Source organism: Pan troglodytes, chromosome 12, assembly GCF_028858775.2.
Source record: "Pan troglodytes isolate AG18354 chromosome 12, NHGRI_mPanTro3-v2.0_pri, whole genome shotgun sequence".
Lineage (NCBI taxonomy): Eukaryota > Metazoa > Chordata > Mammalia > Primates > Hominidae > Pan > Pan troglodytes.
The window spans coordinates 62,830,220-62,851,036 of NC_072410.2; positions in this window are offsets into that span (position 1 = coordinate 62,830,220).

Below are 20,817 nucleotides of genomic sequence, written 5' to 3' on the forward strand. Positions count from 1 at the left end.
CACATTAGCACACACATGGAACACCTCTCAGGAATCCATTTGACTCGATTCCCACATTGGATATTTCTCCCGACTTTCTGAAATCACAGCTATTCTTAGAAAGTCCTCAGGCATCCATGCTCTTTACATGGTTTTTGCTTCACATGTGGAGAGAAACATGAGTGTTGACACCAGCAGGAGCAACATTCTATATGAAAGGTAAAACTTTTTTCTATCCCTGCTCTGTTTTTACCCATCTTGTCTGTGGGCTTCCTTGAGCAATGGCTGAGAAACAGCAGCTTTCCACTTCCCCTCTGATATGGTTTGCCTGTGTCACCACTGAAATCTCATCTTGAATTGTAGTTCCCATAATCCCCACGTGTCATGGAAGGGACCTGGTGTGAGGTAATTGAATCATGCTGTTCTCATGATAGTAAGTTCTCACCAGATCGGATGGTTTTGTAAGAGGCTTCCCCCTTTTCTCAGCTTTCATTCTTCTCTGTCCTGCTGCCCTGTGAAGAAGAACATGTTTGCTTCCCCTTCCGCCATGACTGTAAGTTTCCTGAGGACCTCCCCTAGTCCTGTGGAACTGTGAGTCAATTAAACTTCTTTCCTTTATAAATTACCCAGTCTCAGGTATTTCTTCATAGCAGAATGGGAACAGTCTAATACAGTAAATTGGTATCACAGAGAGTGGGGCACTGCTGTAAAGATACCCAAAAATGTGGAAGCAACTTTGGAACTGGGTAACAGGCAGAGATTGGAACCATTTGGAGGGCTCAGAAGAAGACAGGAAAATGTGGGAAAGTTTGGAACTTCCTAGAGACTTGTTGAATGGCTTTGACCAAAATGCTGATAGTGGACAATGTGGACAATGAAGTCCAGGCTGAGGTGGTCTCAGATGGAGATGAGGAACTTCTTGGGAATTGGAATAAAGGTGATTCTTGCTATGCTTTAGCAAAGAGACTGGTGGCATTTTGCCCCTGCACTAGAGACCTGTGGAACTTTGAACTTAAGAGAGATGATTAGGATATCTGGTGGAAGAAATTTCTAAGTGGCAAAGCATTCAAGAGGAAGCAGACCATAAAAGTTTGGAAAATTTGCAGCCTGATGATGATGAAAAGAAAAACCCATTTTCTGGAGAGAAATTTAAGTCTGCTTAGAAATCTGCATAAGTAATAAGGAGTTGAATGTTAATCAACAAGACAATGGGGTAAATGTCTCCAGGGCATGTCAGAGACCTTAGCGGGCAGCCCCTCCCATCACAAGCTGAGAGTCCTAGGAGGAAAAAGTGGTTTCATGGGCTGGGCCCAGGGCCCCTTGCTGTGTGCAGCCTAGGGACTTGGTGCCCTGTGTCTCAGCTGCTCCAGCTGTGACTAAAAGGGGTGAAGGTCCAGCTTGGGCCACGGATTCAGAGGGTGCAAGCCCCAAGCCTTGGCAGCTTTCATGTGGTGTTGAGCTTAGGGGGCACAGAAGTAAAAAATTGATGTTGGAGAACCTCTGCCTAGATTTCAGAGAATGCATGGAAATGCCTGGATGTCCAGGCAGAAGTTTGCTGCAGGGGAAGAGCCCTCATGGAGAACCTCTGCTAAGGCAGTAAAGAAGGGAAATGTGGGGTTGGAGCCCCCACAAAGAGTCCCCAATGGGGCACTGCCTAGTGTAGTTATGAGAAGAGGGCTGCCATCCTGCCACCCCAGGATAGTAGATCCACTGAAAGCTTGCTCCATGCATCTGGAAAATTGCAGACACTCAATGCCAGCCTGTGAAAGCAGCTGGGAGGGAGGTTGTAACCTGCAAAGCCACAGGGTTGGAGCTGCCCAAGGCCTTGGGAGACCACCTCTTGCATCAGCATTACCTGGATATGAGACATGGAGTCAAAGGATATTATTTTGGAGCTTTAAGATTTAATTACTGTCTCATTGGATTTTGGATGTGCATGAGGCCTATACCCCCTTTATTTTGGCCAATTTATCCCATTTGGAACAGGTGTATTTACCCAGTGCCTATACCTCCCTGTATCTAGGAACTAACTAACTTGCTTTTGATTTTACAGACTCATAGGTGGAAGGGACTTGCCTCCTCTCAGATGAGACTTTGGACTTGTACTTTGGGGTTAATGCTGGAATGAGTTAAGACTTTGGGAGACTGTTGGAAGGGTATGATTGTGTTTTGAAATGTGAGGACATGAAATTGGAGGGACCAGATGTGGAATGATATGGTTTGGCTGTGTCCCCACCCAAATCTCATCTTGAATTGTAGTTTCCGTAATCCCTATGTGTCATGGGAGGGGCCGGGTGGGAGGTAATTGAATCATGGGGATGGTTTTCCCCATGCTATTCTTGTGAATAGTAAGTAAGTTCTCACAAGAACTGATGGTTTTATAAGGGGCTTCCCCCTTCATTTGGTTCTTATTTTTCTCTCTCCTGCCACTATGTGAAGACAGATGTGTTTGCTTCCTCTTCCACCATGATTGTAAGTTTTCTGAGGCCTCTCCAGCCCTGTGGAACTGTGAGTCAATTAAACCTCTTTCCTTTATAAATTACCAAGTCTCAGTATGTTTTATTAGCAGCATGAGAACAGAATAATACATCCTCTGTGTGCAGGGCTGAGATCCTGGCATGGAGAGCCTTCCTTATGTGGGCTCAGAGCTGCAGAGAAAATTGATTTTCAGGCTTCAACGCAAGATTTTCTACTTCTGTGGGCTACCTACTGTGTCCTTTTCAGAGGGAAAAAAAACTGTGGGAAGCTGCAGAGTCCAAAATGCTCATTTTTTTTTTCCAAACACACATTACTTGGGGAAACTTGCTGTGAGTACCCAACTGATTTATTTTCTGGGCTCTGTAGGTGAGGAGAAAGCACAGAAGATAGGGTTTCAGTGGTTTTTACTCCAGAACTCATTTAAAGATTTTGCCCTAATCTCCTGGCCATCCCAGGAAGGGAGAATTTAATAATCTACAAGGATGTGGTAATGCCCTTGAAGGGTGTAGTGCTCTTGAATTGAGGCTGGGGCTGGACTGGGGTGGAGATATGGTAGTTTCTTAGTAGAACTCTCTCCTTCCCTTCACTGATTAGGAAAAAAAGGAGCCATCTTAGCATGGGTGGACATATTAGCAGTGTCACCTGTGAGTCTCCGGTGACTCGGGAATGCTGGCAGTTGAGTGGCATGAGCCAGCAAAGTCCTGCTTAAGGTGCCAGTCATAGTTTTGTGATCACAGAAAGGAGAAGTTCTTGATTCACCAATGGGCAATGAGAGCCCCTGTCCATCCTGGATTAGGGAGGCGTGGCAGAGTAAAACTGAGGGCAATTCTCTACTCATTGTTTTCATTCTTATCCTTATAAGATAATCTGCAACATTCAATGTCCACTTCTTTGCTCATTGTAAAAAAAAATTCTCAAAAATACTTGCTATTTAAGAAAACTGTCAAATTTAGTTACATAGCTATGTATTCAATGCATTGACCTTAAACCAAGCTCTATTAAATTGGCGAGATTTTAGACAGTCTCTGAATGCTTGAAACTGTACGCCACATTATAAAGGGATTCACGTATATGCATATTTGAATTTGTGTGTGCATATGTGTGAAGGGGTGTTGGTGGCTCCATAGCTTTGTTCAAATTCTCCAGAAGATCTGCAATGTCCAAAGGTTAAGGACTATATTCTGAAGCCAGAGGGATCTTGTCCTAGTGGTTGAATTTCAGGTTTCATGTCAGGTGGGTGTAGAGATGCCTTTAGGTGCTGTGGGCTTGGTGCTGCTTGCTGCCCTGCACAAACAGTCTCACCTTCTCATCTCCAGGTAAGGCAATAATGTGTGGTAGAAGTGTCCAATGTCAAGGAGAATGATGCTTTGTAGCAAAGAAGGGGCTGATCTAGCTCTCTGGGTTTTTGATGTGTGATGGCAAAGCTAAAACCAAATACATGATCAAGCTGAGTATGGACTATCCTCATCATTTTACAAGATACAGGAACAGTCACGATAGTTTTAGCTCTAAGCATCCTGCACGTATTACATTAACTCATGTCATGCTCCCAACCACTTTATGAAGTCAATACTGTAGTATGTTAGCTCCATTCTGCAGCTGAAGGAACTGAGGCACAAGGAGGTATGTAACCTGCTCTAGTTCAGTCTACCAGGATAAAATGTTCCTTTTCACACGGTTGGAAGGGAAGGGGAATGTTGGCATAAAAGGATTTTTTTTTTTTTAAACGCAGGTCTTGGGCAGGTTCTTGCAGGGAAGCCAGCTCGTGCCTCTGCCTTGGTGGTGCCAGGCTGGACACACATTCCCATATGCAGCAACAGCCCATTCTGACAAGTGAATATGCCTTTCCAGAGCACATAGCTCCTCTTTTTCTGACCTTCCCAACCCATGGCGGTATCCCCGGTGGCTGGGCCTGCCAGGTCCCTGCCGCCCAAATAATCTTGCAAGAACACACTCTGTGTTTATTGCCAGAGTCCCTGCTTGGCCCTGCCGACTCCCCATTTGGAACGTCATGCCAAAGCTGGGACCTGGTTTGCCCAGTCCTCCGCGTTGGCTGAGACTCAGCCCGGCTGTGATTTCTTCCCTTTATATAACTATGGCATAATAGGGCATCTTTCTGATAGGGCCTCCATTTTGTATTATTTTCTTTTCCTCTTTCAGAACTCATAAGAAGCTGTCAATTAGCAGAACTTCAGGAGAAGACCCTGGGGCCATGTGTCTGAGGGGCAGCCTGCATGTGTTGGGAGGGCATGTGCTACCCATTGTGTGATGAGAGTGAGTCACTTTACCTCTCTGAGCCTCCATTTCCAAAGGAAAAGTAGGATATAGGACAATAATACTTACTCTGTACATTGCTGTAAAGATTAAGTGAGATCATGCAGATGAGAAATGATTGGCATATACATGCTAAGCACAAGTTCCTGAGATGTTTTAATCACTTAGTCCATGATTGCTGTTTGTTACTCAGGTTCAGAGAAGAAGAAGTCACTGCGGGCTGGGGAGTTAAGGGTGGGGACTTATGAGTTCTGATATTCATAGAAGTAGAGAAAAGAATTCCAGAATAGGGAAAAGCCAGAAACAAAGATACAGAATAGGATGCAGGAGGCAGTGTGGAGAGATGGAGGCTTCTGCAGTGACTGGATTAGGGCACCAGGGGCAGGTGTGGTGGAAAAAGATAGGTTTTTGTTTTGTTTTGTTTTAATTGGAGATACAATTTGGGCCTTTAATAGGTAGACAATTGGGACTCATTTTAAAAGTTTCCAAACAGAATGGTAATGTGGTACAAATGTTATTAAATAATGGCATTTAAGAAAGATTCATCAGACAGGAATGTGCAGAAAAGATATGTAGCAGAGACTGTCATGAATTCACCAAAGTCAATGTGTTTTCCCTCCTGAGTCTACAATTAGACTACCTTTTCCAGTATCTCTTGCAGCAAGGGAAGGCCATGTGACTGAGTCCTGGCCAATTAAATGCTGGTGGAAGGGCTTTGTGCCACATCCAGGGGTAACCTACTAAATGTGATCCTACACATCCCCTTCCATGTCTGCCAGCCAGAAGCAGAAGATCTGAGAGAGAACTTCAAAATCCTGTGGGATGGTAGGATCACAATTTGCAAGGAGCTTCGGTCCCTGAATGACTGTATGGACCAGAACCTTATCTGTCTTGGCACCTATTAGACTTTACGTGAGTAAGAAATAAACATCTATTGTGTTAAGTTACTGAGACTTTGGGATTGTTTGTTACAACAGTTAGCTTACCCTGACCAATACAGGTTAGAATAAAGAGACCAAAAGGAGAAACAGGAGGCTGTGACAATGATTCAGGTATAACATGGGAAGCTCTGACTAATCTGGTAGAGATTGAAGTGAGAATAAGAGAAAAGTATATTTTGGGAAGATTCATATGACTTTATGAATAATTAGATGGGGGAAGTGTGTGTGGTGAGGGGAGTAAAGGAAAGAAATAAGTTTTTAAAAACCCATGATTTTTTAACCTAGTGACTAAGAAAATAGTGGTACTATGGAAATCAGTTAAGGTATCAGAAGGTGAGACAGGTCTGGAAAAAGATGATGAAATGTATTCTATTGGTGGTGAATTTGAGGTGATAGTGTAAGAGGAAGTATCTAGACAAGAGTTTCTCAGCCTGGGCACTGTTACTCTTTGGGGTCCATAACTCTTGGTGTGGGTGTCTGTCCTGTGGAATGCAGGATGTTTAGCCACAGTCCTGCCTCCACCTATGAGATGGTCCTGTCCATTTCTTGCCATTGGAAACAACCCAAGATTTCTCCATATGCTGCTGAAGGTCCCCCGAGGTGGGACAGAATCATCCCTGGTTGAGAACCACGGGTCTAGAGTGAATTGGAGATGTGAGTGAGTCAGAACAAGCCTCCCTTCTGTGAAGAATCATATATAATTAAGGCACTTCTAGATCTACAAGGCTCAGATTTCTTCCAATGGTCAGTGGTTAGCAGCTCGGTACAGGTTCTACTGGAAGGTGTCTCCAGGATCTCGGGCCTCTCTCAAGCCCAAAAGGGGCCCAGGATCTCTGAGGCATGTGTGTTTGCTTCAACATATTATCAGCTGAGCCTGTAACAAAGCTTTCCAAATGGCACGAGCAAATCTCCCGCATGGCAACTGGCAGCATGGTTTGGGAGGATTCCCTTTTCATTTCCTATGCTTTACGATTTTTTTCTTCTGCTTTTCAAAGAGCATTTTTACAAGCTAGTATTCTATATTGCTCTGCCTGTACTCTGAGAAAAGATAAATATTTTCAATGTGTTTTCTGAGGCATATGCTCTCCATTGAGAAAATGTATCCCTTATGGACATAGCTATTTTGACCTCATTAGCTGGATAGATCAGAGGGAATTTGACAAACAGGGCCTCGTATGCCCAGGATGCCTCTGTTAATTTCCAGGGGAGCTGAGGGGTTTGTACCACTGGGGGTACACCTTTGGGTTTCCCAGAGGACTGCCTTAGGAATCTAAGGGGAGCCCAGTGAACAGGTCCCTCAATGAAAGAGGCCTGGGAGAGTGACCTTGCTCTTGGTTGCCAACTCCAGGGTCCCATTTAGTGGGAGTAGTGAGGAGAGACTAAAGAGCTGGTTCAGAATTCTACAGAGGCTCTGGGACCACCCAGGGAAGCTCACACAGAATGCAAAACCTGCGACAGGTAACTGTGGCTGCTTTCTCCCTGAACGGCATTTCGAAGGAGGTTTCACTGGATGAAGGGTGACCACTCATCAGCAGTTTGACTGAGACTTCCCCAATTTTAGCACTGAAAGCTTTGCAATCACAAGACAGTCCTTTGGTCTTTTGCTAACCAAAGATGTCTGGTCACCCACCCTGGGTGAATTGGCCCAGGTGGCAGCTGTTTGTGCCCTCAGGAAAGTGGGCAAAGCCTGCTGCTTCCAATCCCCTTCACAACACCCCAAATGTTAGACATTTAGCCTTTCAGTTTTTGGCAACTCTGCATTTTATTTTGGATTTAGCATCCCAGTTTCAGACATTTTAGCTGGGTGACTTCAGATAAGTCACTTAATCTCTCTGCACCTAAATTTTCTCATTTAAGAGTTTGGGCAATTCTACCTCCTCCCGCACTTGTTGTATGGACCAAATCAGATTAGTGTATCTAAAACACTTGGCACATACAGGCTCTCACAGTGTAGATAGTAAGTAGGATATAGGACAATAATAGGATAGCTATTATTATTATGATTAATATGTGGTTCCCAAGACCCTTTATTAATAGGTGATAACTTCTGAGAAGGGTGATTTTGTTTAAGCCAACTTTGGCTAGCATAGCCAGATCAGTTTCTGTCATGTTGCACTGGAATTACCAGCAGCCTTTGCACAGTTGATAACTTGTCCTGAAAGTTTCGTGGAAAACTGAGACCCCACTCTCTTTGGTTTCTTCCTTTTTCAGTCTTCCTTAATAGATACTCCTCAAATTCCCAACTTCTACATGTTGGAGGTCCAAGTTTTAGACCCTGGAATTTCTTGTTTCTGTCTACACTCACTCCCTAGATTATCTTAACCCATCTCATGGCTTTAAATACCATCTTTACATTGAAACTTCTGAATTTGTGTCTCAACCCCCAACTTACCCCCTTACATGAGACATAATATACTCAATTCATTCTTACCAGCAGGTATGAGAGTCCCCTTTGTTTCATATATTTGGCAAAGCTGATATTGTCAGACTTAACGTTTTTCTTCTCTTTGATGAAAGTGAAATGAAACGACATTATTTGCTTCTTGTGCATCATTCTATCACCTAACCCTGTCTTGGTCCTTGAAGTTATTCTCACTCATAAGCCTCCTTACTATGAGACTATATTGTAGATTGATTTGTCTAAGGTCTAAGATCTGTGGAGGACAACTTTGCAGTCTTTCCTTGAAACACAAAGGACTGAGGCAAGAAGCAACCAGCTTCCTCTTGTCAAGTAGCCATGACCAGAAATATTATGGTTATGCCAATGTCCAGGAATGTCACCTATATTGATTGATTTATATTTTACTTATCTTTTTAAAATTAAGATGGGTTAATAGGATAATGTAACTGACTTTTAAACTAATACACAAGGATTTAATCTAAGTAATATGACATTGCACAACATTTTATCATCTTCATTTTGCAGTTCTTTTGCAATTGTCTTTCTGATTATCTTAAGTTATTTATGGGATAAGGTGGAGATATAAATAATAAATAAATACCTTTTGGTACTTGCGATCTGTTTTTTTGAATCGCATTAGAAATAGTAAATAGTGCTTCTTTGAGGGTAAACATAATATTTGGAAACAACTAAATGGTGACACGTTATTCATGTAGCTTGCGGTGTGACCATGGCAACTTAACCTCCCTGAACCATATTTTACTGATTTATAAAATAAAGGAGCATGCCTTCTAATCAAAAAGCATTGTTCTAATTCTTAAATTCTATACTATGGTGGATCATTTAGTTATCTGACAGTTTAGCACTGTATATTGATCTTCACGTTATAACTTAAGTATTTCTTTTGTCAGTGAATATACATGTGCATGATGTCTGTGTGTGGTATATGAGTGTATATGTATGTATGAGGGGTGGAGGTTACAAGTTTGCAGAATCAAAGACTGAATATAACTTTTAGATACCATCTGGTTCAGTCTCTGTCTTCAGACCACACCATATCCAAAATTATCTAAACAGATGAAGGACTAATCTACTTCGAAATTCACAACTCTTGGAGTTTTTTTGTTTTGAAGAAGTTTCTTCTCAAGGTTAAATGAAATCTTTCATGTAGTCCTCCAGTCATAGTCTGTCTTGTTCTCCTCGGAAATGAGTGGATACACAAGACGTGACATATAAAACTTGAAAATGTGAATTTGCATTCAATCTATAAAAGAGGCCAATATGAAGAAATGATAGACATATGAGAACAACAAAACCTTCCCTTCACAGAAATAAAGTAAAAAAAATGTGTCTACATACCCACGTATCTATCTATCTATCTGGCTGTCTATCTATCTATCTATCTATCTATCTATCTATCTATCTATCTATCTATCTATCTATCCATCTATCTAATCTAGCTTCCCACTTATCTATCTATCTATGTGTCTATCTATCTATGTATGTATCTATGTATGTATGTATGTATGTATGTATCTATCTATCTATCTATCTATCTATCTATCTATCTATCTATCTATGCATCTATCTTAGCCTAAAGAATAAATAGTATCATTGTCCTCTGGTGTGCCTGTCCTATTTTTATGTTAGTAGTTTTTGTCTTCAGAGGCAAAGAGATGTCAGAGGCAATCATCCATGCTAATACTAGACACACCACCAAACAAAAACTCACACAGAAGTGTGAATTTGAGGGCCATTTAACACTGTAAATTTCTCCCTTGTATAACAATTATGGAAACACGCATGCTAATTGACAATGCAGCGGAGCACCCTGTGAATGTGAGCAGTGTTCAGTCGTCCTCATAATTCCTCTTTTTATAGTTGGTGGTGAGCCTGTCCAGAGGATGTCATACCCAGCCCTCTCACAGAGGAAGATTTCTCCTAACTGAATATTGTCTAATACTCCCCATAGGTAAAACATACCCCATAGGCATACTCATGTTGTTTGAACTCCTATTTGGCTCATTGTGCCTAGAACTTGAGTTTTAGTCTCCACATGCACACTGCTTTGTTTCATGGTTTGGGGGCTTGTTGTTATTTTATTTTATTTTACTTTCCTCATTTAGTTATTTCCACCTGGGGTAATTGAGGAATATTATTATACCCAAGAGAGCAGCCTTAAACTATTTGGCTCCCTAAAATGGTGGGAGTGGACTACATTTCTGTGCAAAAATCACTTACTAGGAGCCAGAGAGGTATTTAAAAAAACAGATTTTCTAAAACTTAAATTAATTCTAGTTATATTAATTCCTAGTGAAGAGCCTGCTGTCTCTCTGGGGGAGTCCAAAGAGAGATAAGGCTGAAGGTGGCCTACCACAGGCTGATAGCTAGGTTTGAATCCTGGCTCTGCCCTAATGGCAAGATGTGTGACCTTGAGGAATGGACTCAATTACTCTGAACATCACTTTTCTCATCTGTAAAATGGGAGTACTAGTAGAGTTGTTAAAAGGTTAATGAGATAATTCTCGCATAGGACTTTTCAGGCTGTCTAAAGTATGCTGAGTACTATTATAAGAAACATGAGGTTGTCTTGGAAGGAAACTGGACCATGAAATGAAGACTTGCTTTGGGGTCAGCCAGGTGGTGCTAAAATCCCAGTTTACAATCACAGCTGACATGTTATCTCATTTGACCCTCATTCACATGGACCCTATGAGGATGAACCTTAAGTCTGTGCCACAGAAGGCTCTCATCCCTCCTTCTGGGTGGTCCCAGCTGAGCCCATTTCTCCTATGGCACCCACATTGCCTGTATCATGCAGCTGTTCTGAGGATAAGTGAGTAAAAACAGAAAAATGTGTTTCAGAAGTTTTAAGTGCCATACACATGCTAGTCATGCTTTAATCTAGGCATTAGGCATTTAACTTTATTTCTTCAAGGGGCTTCAGGTTACACAGTGTGGGCACTGAGATTATGAGTGTGAACAGAGGTGCACAGGACATTGAACTTGAGCTTGTGCCTGTGCTGATAGGAAGGGAAGTGGTCAAGATACTGGCTGGTGATTGGAGTTCACACTCTGTAAGTAGGTCCTCTACCTTTGCCCCAGGATTGCCTCCAACACAATTGACCTTGCAGCAGATAACACCTTCTTGTTGTTTTTTAAGGCTAATTTCAAGCAGAAGAGAAACATAAAAGAGGGTTGGGCATGTGATGGAGAAGAAAGGGGAAAAGAAACACTGAGACTGCTCAAACTGATTTTAGTTACTGTTAAATTAAAATTACAACTAGATTTGCACTGACATTTTCTTCCCTTTAAAGTGTTCTGGTACACATGATAAATACTTAATTTAGTAGATTTAGAAATTCTTGGTGACATGTCATTAGCAGACATGTCTTCACAGTCATGTGCTCACAGGTGTATATGAGGGTATGGAGGCATCTCTATTACATTTGGGTTTTTTCCTCCCATTTTATTTTGTGCTGTTGTTTATTTATTTGTTTTGTTTGTAAAATCTCTCAAATCCGGCCAAAGCCTGTTCTTTTTAACATCAATCTTGTTTCCCCTCTACCTATATCCCCAATTCTCTTTTTGCAAGATGAGGTCTCAGAGGGTTTAAAGGGTGGGGTACAGAAGGAAAAAAACTATTAGATTATTACATTTTATGGGTTGTCAAAGCTCTAATGCCATTAGCCACCTAACTGCGAGGTAAAAACCTTTGTGATGTCATATAACAGGTTGCCATGGGTTTGACAAACCTTTGTGAAATAAACAAGGAAAAGAAGCTGAAAATGCCCACAACACCTCTCTGTCCCCCACCCCCCCAGTGCCTACTGCCACCCACGGACATTCCCTTCTTGCTTATTAGCCCCTGAAGGGCATTTTTAATATAAAATATATATAAAGTCTTCCCAAATCAGAAAGGTCTCCAAGTCTCCAATTTAATTGGAATGGAAAATGCTAACTAATTGGCATCAAAATTTGATTTGTGGGAGAAACCTCCTTTTTTGTTGGAAACACAACACTGTGTCTGGGAATACAAGCCCAGTCCTTCAAAAATCATCTGTGAGTGCCGCCGAGGAATCAATTAAAGTTGATTTGGCATATCTGCTTTTGACAAATATAAAGAAATCTCTGATTAGGCAGAGAAGAAAAGAAGCTTTCTCTTTCTTGCTCTCTCTTCCTCTCTCTTTCCTCTGCCTCTTCCTCTCTTCTTCTCATTTCCCTTTAAAGGCAGTAGGTGTCAGAAGGGGGTGGGTAGTGATATGCAAAACACGGCCTCCATAACCAAAGTAGCCTGCAAAATTAGGTGTCAGCATGCAAAGCTTATTGATGTATGAATGCGGAAAATGAAAGGCGGCAGTAGACAGCCGGGGCTAAAGGTGAGACAGGCACAGTGAGAGCAGCTGTAGATCCACGTCAAGGTGTTGCTATATGAGCTCGGGTTTTTTCTGGAGGGCCACAGCCTAACAAGGTAAGCCTGGCCATGAAATGATGGAACAATACAATATAGGCACACACAGTGTGAATACCAAATAAATTGACATGGTGTCTCACCCCCCACAACTCCTCCTGCACCGCCACCCCCCCTTCAAAGTATGCCTGTGTATTCATTAATAAATTCATATTCTGAGTTTTCAATAAAAGAAGAAAATGCAGTGTAAACTGGAGTTACTTAGTGACACCCAGCTCATTGCTTTTTATTGTTGCTTGCAGCTACGAAGCCTTCACAGTGCACTAGTAGAATTTATTACTGTCTGTCTCTGTGGCAAGTTGGCGAAGTGCGCCTTTTGAAGAAAATTGACCCACACTTCATGAATATGATGAAAAATGCCAATAACACTACAAAGACGAAGCTCTTGACATTACTCTGCAAAGAGCTAAAAGACAGTAATGAAAGTATTGCAATTACAAATCATTACCTTCTCTCCAGCCAATCACCAGCTTCTCTCCTCTTTTTTTTGGACCACTCTCAAGCTCTGCAGGCCGCCCCAGGTGCTGTTTTGCACAGCATGATGGGAAATAGAGGGTGTGTGAATACTCCAATGGACTTCTCAAAGAAGGGAAAAGGAGACAAGAGGGGAAGAAGGGAAGGGTTGGAGGGACTGGGATGAAAGTGCCCCTTCTATTGCACCTGGATAAATAAGGTAAAATGAAAAATTCTTACAGTCAGTGGTCAGGAGGTCATGACCTTATTGAGTGGCGTCTTTCATCTGAAAAGTGGGATTAAGAACACCCACCTACTTCTTTTCTAAAACTGTTCCCTTTCGGCTGAGTGCATTTTAGTTTGGCTTAAGGGAGAGCACGTTTAATCTTTTATCTTTTATTATTTGTTAGAAATCCAATTCAGACATTGGCAAATAAATTATCAAGAAAATGTATTAATTGTTTTCAACATAAGGGACTGGCCTATTTTCTTACCATAAAGGTAACACTGAAAAAGGCAAAACATGAAGAGGGAGAGAGACAGAGAGAGAAAGACACTAACTTTAGAGAATCACTTTCTACTACCACATATTTTAATGATGAAGACCCTCCCTTTCATTGTTTCAACAATTTTCTGACATGTGCCTTCTGTTGACTGTGCTTACACTGTTGATTTTCAGAGTCTTGGCTTGGTTTGTTTTTCATTTATTTGGGGGGTGCGTGTGGAGGGGGTGTATGAATACATGCATTTCTTGACTTACAAACAAAACTATTTATAACTAGTTCCTGTGCTTAAAGGATGGTGGCTCATCTCATCTAGAAACACAACAGAATGATCTTCTGCTTCTGCTGTGATAGAGGCTAATAAAAATCTTGGAAGTTTACAGAGTATATGAAGTCAGAAATAGAAGCAGAGAAGACATTATGAAGGCAAGAAAGTAACAGCTTCAGGGAGTTGCCTTGGAGAAAGGAGAAACAGAACAAGGACAGATACAGGGCCATAGTTATTTGATCCTGAGGTGGTCCTCCTCCCTACAGATTCCTTCTCTTACCACCTGTGGAAAGGTTCATTTTGCTGTGATGCTGCTGGAAAGTCAACTAATTGTAGATTCAATTTGATTCTATAATACCTCATTAAAAAGGAAAATTCCTCTGGAGACGATAGGAGGCTGTAAGTCATTTACACATTAGTATGAAATTGCTACATCCAATTTGCTTTCTTTCTAAAATCTGGGTAAACTTTTTTTTTTTTTTTTGAGACAAAGTCTCACTCAGGCTGGAGTGCAGAGGCATGATCTCAGCTCACTGCAGCCTCTACCTCCCAGGTTTAAGTGATTCTCCGGTCTCAACCTACAGAGTAGCTGGGATTACAGGTGTGCGCCACCACACCTGGCTAATTTTTTTTGTATTTTTAGTAGAGACAGGCTTTCACTATGCTGGCCAGGCTGGTCTTGAACTCCTAGCCTCTAGTGATTTTTCCCAACTCGGCCTCCCAAAGTGCTGGAATTACAGGTATGAGTCGCCATACTAGGTCCTAGCCAAGCTTTTGATTGATTATAGGACATAGGGTATTTTGCATCATGAAACACTGAAGGAGGGAGAGGTTAGAAACCAAGTCTAGGTGGACCTGGACAGTGTGGGGTTTAGAATGCTCTGCAGGAACTGAGTTTTGAGAAGAGCAACAGATGGCAGAAGAGATAGTGAGGAGATAAGGTGGAAATGAGGCTAAAATAATTTATCCCATTTCAAAATTTTGCTCAAGGCCAGCCCTTTGACTAGAAAATGGAGAGAAAGCACATTTCTCTTCCTCTTCCTCCTTTCTTCTATATTACATGTTCCTTTGCCCTTTGCATAGACCCAAAATTTAGGTTAATTAAAATATTATCATAAATCAACTTTTATTGGCTAGCCTGGGGGCCTAGAGTTCAAAGTCACCACAAAATCGTAGTTTTTATGTCAAAATGCATTATGGATTCCAAAAGCCTAACATATTAATTGTAACTCACCCTCTCAGCCTGTGGTGGGTACTGTGAGCTGCGGGCACTGACTGGTTATGAGTAGGTGATAGGTAGCCATGTTTGCTGGATGCTCCTGGAATGGAGGAACAACCATGGCCATTTGATCCATTGTCTTTCTTGTAGGCAAGAAATACTTACATACCAAAAACATTGAGCTTTTAAAAGTTTATTTGATCTTTTCGATAATCCCTTTTATTTGTTAACTCATTTGCTTATATTATAGCTGAGAACACCCAGGTCCCACAATCCCTCCTCATGGACCATGTTGTCAGCTAAGGACCTGCTGCAGGGATGATACTACCTGGCATGCTCATTATCACACTTCTCTACCATATATATGTATGGTGTGCATTACCAATACACTAAGTAGTCATCTCCCACCGAGTTTCAGAATCCTCCCACAGTGTTTCAGGGAACTTCTATTGATTGATCAAAGTTGGCATGAAAGAATAGACTAATTTGTCATTCTTCGACCTCACCAGTAAATTAAATCTCAATATCCCTAGCAAACTCTCTCCCTAGGAGTAGCAATTGGCCAATGTATCTCATAAAGGGGAAAACAAATCTCTGAGTGGTCAAATTAATAAGGTACCCATCTTTCATTTATTTATTCCACAAAAATACAGCGAGTGTCTGTCATTTGTCTGGAACTCTACTGGGCCATGTAGACACCTCAGTTTGATGTTTGATCTCCAAGGTTTGATCACAAAGCAGGGCTCACAGGCTAAGCTGCCTGATTCCACAGCTGGAAATTGGCCTACCAAAGGTCAGGGTCATCCCAATGGAAGACAGAGTTAGAAGGACCTACCTTTTTCTGTAGGGCAGCAGCACAATAGAAGAAGCCTGCAGAAGTATATAAGCTAATACTTGGGCTCCTGACTAGAACCTGGATTAGTACTGCATGGAACCTTTATTTTACATTCTAAAAACTAGATTTGCAATAAATTATTAGCTATAAAAGGACATAAATGAATATGAGAGTAGCAACCACTAAGCAACAGAGCCTGGGATGCATACATAAATAGGAATATGACACAAATTGTATATCTGCAAATATCCATGCTGCTAAATTTGTCCAACCATCAGAAGATTTTGCATGTGCTCTTCTACCTTCTGTGTGAGTCAGAACATGCCAAATCCTCTTTTTCTTGTAGAAAGGGTGGTAGAATGAGGCTGGAAATGGAATATGAATGGGCTTCTGAAGGAAGAGGACTGTGTTTGTATCACTGGTCTAGTCCAGTGTCTGGCATAAAACTGATGCTTAATAGATGGTAGCTGAATCAAATTATTCAAAGGACAAAAGGAAATGGGAATTTCTTGAGGGGCTGATTTTCAGATATCATCAATTTGTCCCCCAAAACACAGCATAGACCCTGGCAAAAGGGGGGTATTCAGCAAAAGTTTGATAAACGGAATTGAATTTGATATGACACTAGAAAACTTGCATGAAAGGGCAAGGACAGAATAGCTATATATTATAAATCCACTCTCAATAAATATTGGTAGATACTCATAGGTTTATTTCCCATTATTTCATACACTATTGGCCTGGTGTATGAGTTAGGCTAACATCTGGTTAAGCTATTTTACAGAGACTCAGGAGATTTCAGTGGTTGAACACATCGAAAGTTTATTTCTCATTCATATAACAATCCTATGTGGGCACTCCTGGTTGTCAGGAAGATCTCCTCTACATAGGATTAGACTTCTTCCATTTTATGGTTTTGCCATCCTTTAAGGCCTTGGAATCCCTATAACAGGCCAGCAGACAGAGGAAGAAAGCATTTCAAAGGCTCAAAACTGAGCTGCTCACATTCCATTGCTAAGAACCTCTTCAGACCCCATCTAATGAAGGTAGGGAGTGCGCTGGAAGTGGGGCTGGGGCTGGGTGAATTCTGCCTAGTGATATTGGCCAATGTACCAGTGTATGAAAAACGTGCACTGTGGAAGTGGAATAGGGATTTTTGGTAGACAGTAAGCATCTTGTACACACAGGTTGGTGGGCCTCAAGCGGTGATCAACTGTGGCAGTTTCAAGTATGATGTGGTTAAAGTAGTCAGATCATCCCTACCCTCTGCCACAGACAAAACTTCATCATTAGTTATCCTTTCAGGCTTCTCTTCTTATAGCTTCTCACTCAAAATTTAAAAATGTGAAGAAGCAATAACACATCTAGATAGTTCAGATTAAGGAAGGCAGTGAAATGATGCAGATCCCTTGGCTGGATCCTGCAGGAAAATGAAGAGTCAGGTGGCAGACTTTAGAATCTGATCAGAGTCATTCTCAGTGTCCAGGCCCCAGGTAGAATGAAAATAAAAAAGAACAGCATGTCCTAAGGAAGTTGATGAAACTCTTCATGAGAAGACATTCCTCCCAGGATTAGGCCTACTAGGTAGATGCTATTGATAAAGTAATGGAGCATGGCCTGTAGACACTCATGCCATTACCAGCCTGTCTTGCTCTAGCTCCAGTGGGAGAAACCTCCTGAGTACTTCTCAAGGTCTGTTTGACCTGGAGGCAGCAATGTTTTCCAGATTTTGTGCATCCTTTGTACCTCCTCTTCTGAGTGTGTAAGGTCTGTCTTAGTAGGAAACAGCCGGGAATATCAGAGAAGTGTAATTACTGAACTCTGTTCTGAGAAGCTCCTCTATGTGGCTAAAACAACAGTATTGGAAGTAAAAGGCCATTGGCAAGGGTGTCACAAAGACTGGGGCTCATTTTGGCTTAAAACAATTATTTCCATCATTCCTCACTCTTCTTGCCAGCTTAACCTGTGTTGGAAAATGTAATTCAAAAGTTATGGTAACAGTATGATTCTAGCTTTGGGGTGCTTTTGATGAGTTCATCAGACTTACATACTTTTTGAACTTGAATTTGTTGTAAGTGATCTGATTGGTTTCCACCAAGGTTGGCAACCTTTTTAGGAGTGGGTGAGGAGGGCTGCACTGCTTTCTAAGGGGTGAGGGTGGACCCAGAGTTCAGGAGGGGGCCTGGTTCATTGTGCTACAAACATCACACTTCTTGGTGGAAATAAACATCCAGATTATTGCAAGAACGTAGAGATTTGCTGGCAGTTCCGGATCAATGTAAGTCAGTATATATATACATACAATGTAAGTCAGTATATATATAATATATAATATAATAATATTATATATATAATATATATAAAATAATATTATATATATAATATATATAAAATAATATTATATATATAATATATAGTATAATAATATATATAATATATAATATAATAATATTATATATAATATATAATCATATATAATAATATTATATATAATATATATTATATATAATCTTATATATAATATATATTATATATGTTATATATATAATATTATATATTATATATGTTATATATATAATATTATATATAAGATTATATATAATATATATTATATATAATATTATTATATATGTTTATATATTATATATCTATAATATATGTATATATAATATATGTATATATGTATATGTAGAATATATGTATATATGAATATATGTAGAATATATGTATATATAATATATGTGGAATATATGCATATATAATATAATATATGTAGAATATATATAATATATGTAGAATATATGTATATATAATATATGTCTATACATTATATATAACATATTTTTATCTATATTATATATAATATATATGTTTATCTATATCATGTATAATATAATATATTTTTATATATTATATATAGTATATATGTTTATATATATTCTATATATGATATATTATATAATATATATATTCTATTTAGAATGACACTGGGGAGAGGCTGGCCTCAGATGCTCAGGAAACTGGTTACACCTCCTTGTTACTTGGCCATAGAAATTTGAATGGGTTTGTATACTCAGCTTCTAATATTTCAGGCTGTTTACTTGTTTTGTGAGTAACGCAGCCTCCCTCTCAAGTTTTGCATTTGCGCTAAACTAGATGGCCAGGATGCCTTGGCTAATGCCTTTTAATATCTAAGCTTTGTACATCTAGTGCTTGGTTAATAACAGGGAAAAAGCTCCAGTGACTCACCTTGACCTCCAAAGGGAAAAAAATATCCTTTTAATAATCTGGGAGTTTATTTGGATCAAAGGCATGCTGCATGTTACACAATCTTCTTGTAGGGCCGAGCAGGTCACAAAGCAGCACCCTTGTTTTTTATGAAGTCAGCCAAGATGTATAGGGGCCAGGCTTGCCGCTTCTCTGAGATCCTTCAAATTTATCTTCAATATGTTAGCCACTAGCAGAGCAGAAAGCTGCACCAAGTTTAATAGGCTTTTATTTGAGAACTTTTCAAAATGTATAACCTTGTTTCAATTAAAGTTAAAGGCATATTTTCTAAATATCCTCAAAAAGGAAAGCCCAATTACTTTCTAAGAGTCAAGCTACATACTATTGTGTCTTATCACTTTAAATATGCGCTCTGACCCTTGACTGGGAACCACTTGAGGGTAGGGACCAGTATATCAATCAGTGCTGGAGACATAAAAGTCAGATTTGTCAAATAAATGAATGGATGAAGCCTTGCCATGCACCAGAGGTTCTCAGCAAGATTTTGCCCCCAGGGTACAGGGTACATTAAGCGATGTCTGAAGACATTTTAGATTGATCACAACTGGGCGGGGGCGGGGGTGCTACTGGAATTGAGTGGATAGAGGCCAGGGTGCTGCTAACATCCTACAGTCCCCAACAAAGAATTGTCTGGCCCCAAATTACACTATTGCGGAGGTTGAGAAACTCTGCCATGCTCATCCCACGATATCACGTGCATTCCAAATATCTGGCAGATGGCCATTGGTCTTTAGAAGATTCATCCAGCAAATATTTATTAAACAATTTTCATGTGTAAATCCAATCAAATATTCTACTCAGAAAGCCCTCTGACCTGTTCTTTTTCCCTGTTCCAACTTCCTTTTGCCTGTTACTCCCTCCTGCCCTTTACCATTTTTCAATATCCATGGGAAAAACAAAGAGCATACTGCAAGAGGGAATGTCTAGAGTCCAAAGTACGGCTTTCTAGTTACTAATTTAATTGTAGTGTGTCTTTTCTGAGCCATTCCTTCTGATGAGAAACATGTTTATGCTGCAAGAGCTGCCCTGCCCAGCTTGGAAAGCCCTTTGGAGACGGGCATTGAAGGTAAAGAAACACATTCACAGGATGTTTACTCTAACGATGCTCTCAAAAGCATTTGGGATTTTTAAACATATGCTTCCAACATTTCTCTCTATCGTCACATTGCTGCTAAATTGTGGAAAAGCTGTAAATAGAAATAATGGACTCAGTTTATTTTTAATTAGAAGGCTGCTGCTTATAGCTGCAATCGTGACACTACCAAGCGTGTCTTCTTTTCACTTGGAAGGAAGGAACATAGAGTTCCTAGGGTTTTGAACTTGAGCCAGGTTCCCCAAGTCTGTTGGTCTCTGAGCCCTTGCAATTCCGATGCCTTTTAGTGGCAGTGGGGTCGTAGGAGGATTCTCTGCATTACTTTTAATGTTGTCAGATGTAGCTAATGCTATTATTTCTACAGAGTTAGAAATAAGAAACATTTTGAGGTGTTGTTTTGCTTTTCCTTTTTCTTCATATTTAATCATTAGCATCTATTCCTCAATTCAATACAATTTTTAGAGTCATATTTAAATTTTTTTTTTCAGAGAAGATTCTGTTAAATTTTTAGGCATGTGGATCAGAGTAATGTTACCATGTTGCTCACCATCTCCCAAATAAACTTTATTCTGGGAATATTATATTTATCCCCAGAAAATATATCTGAAGCTCAG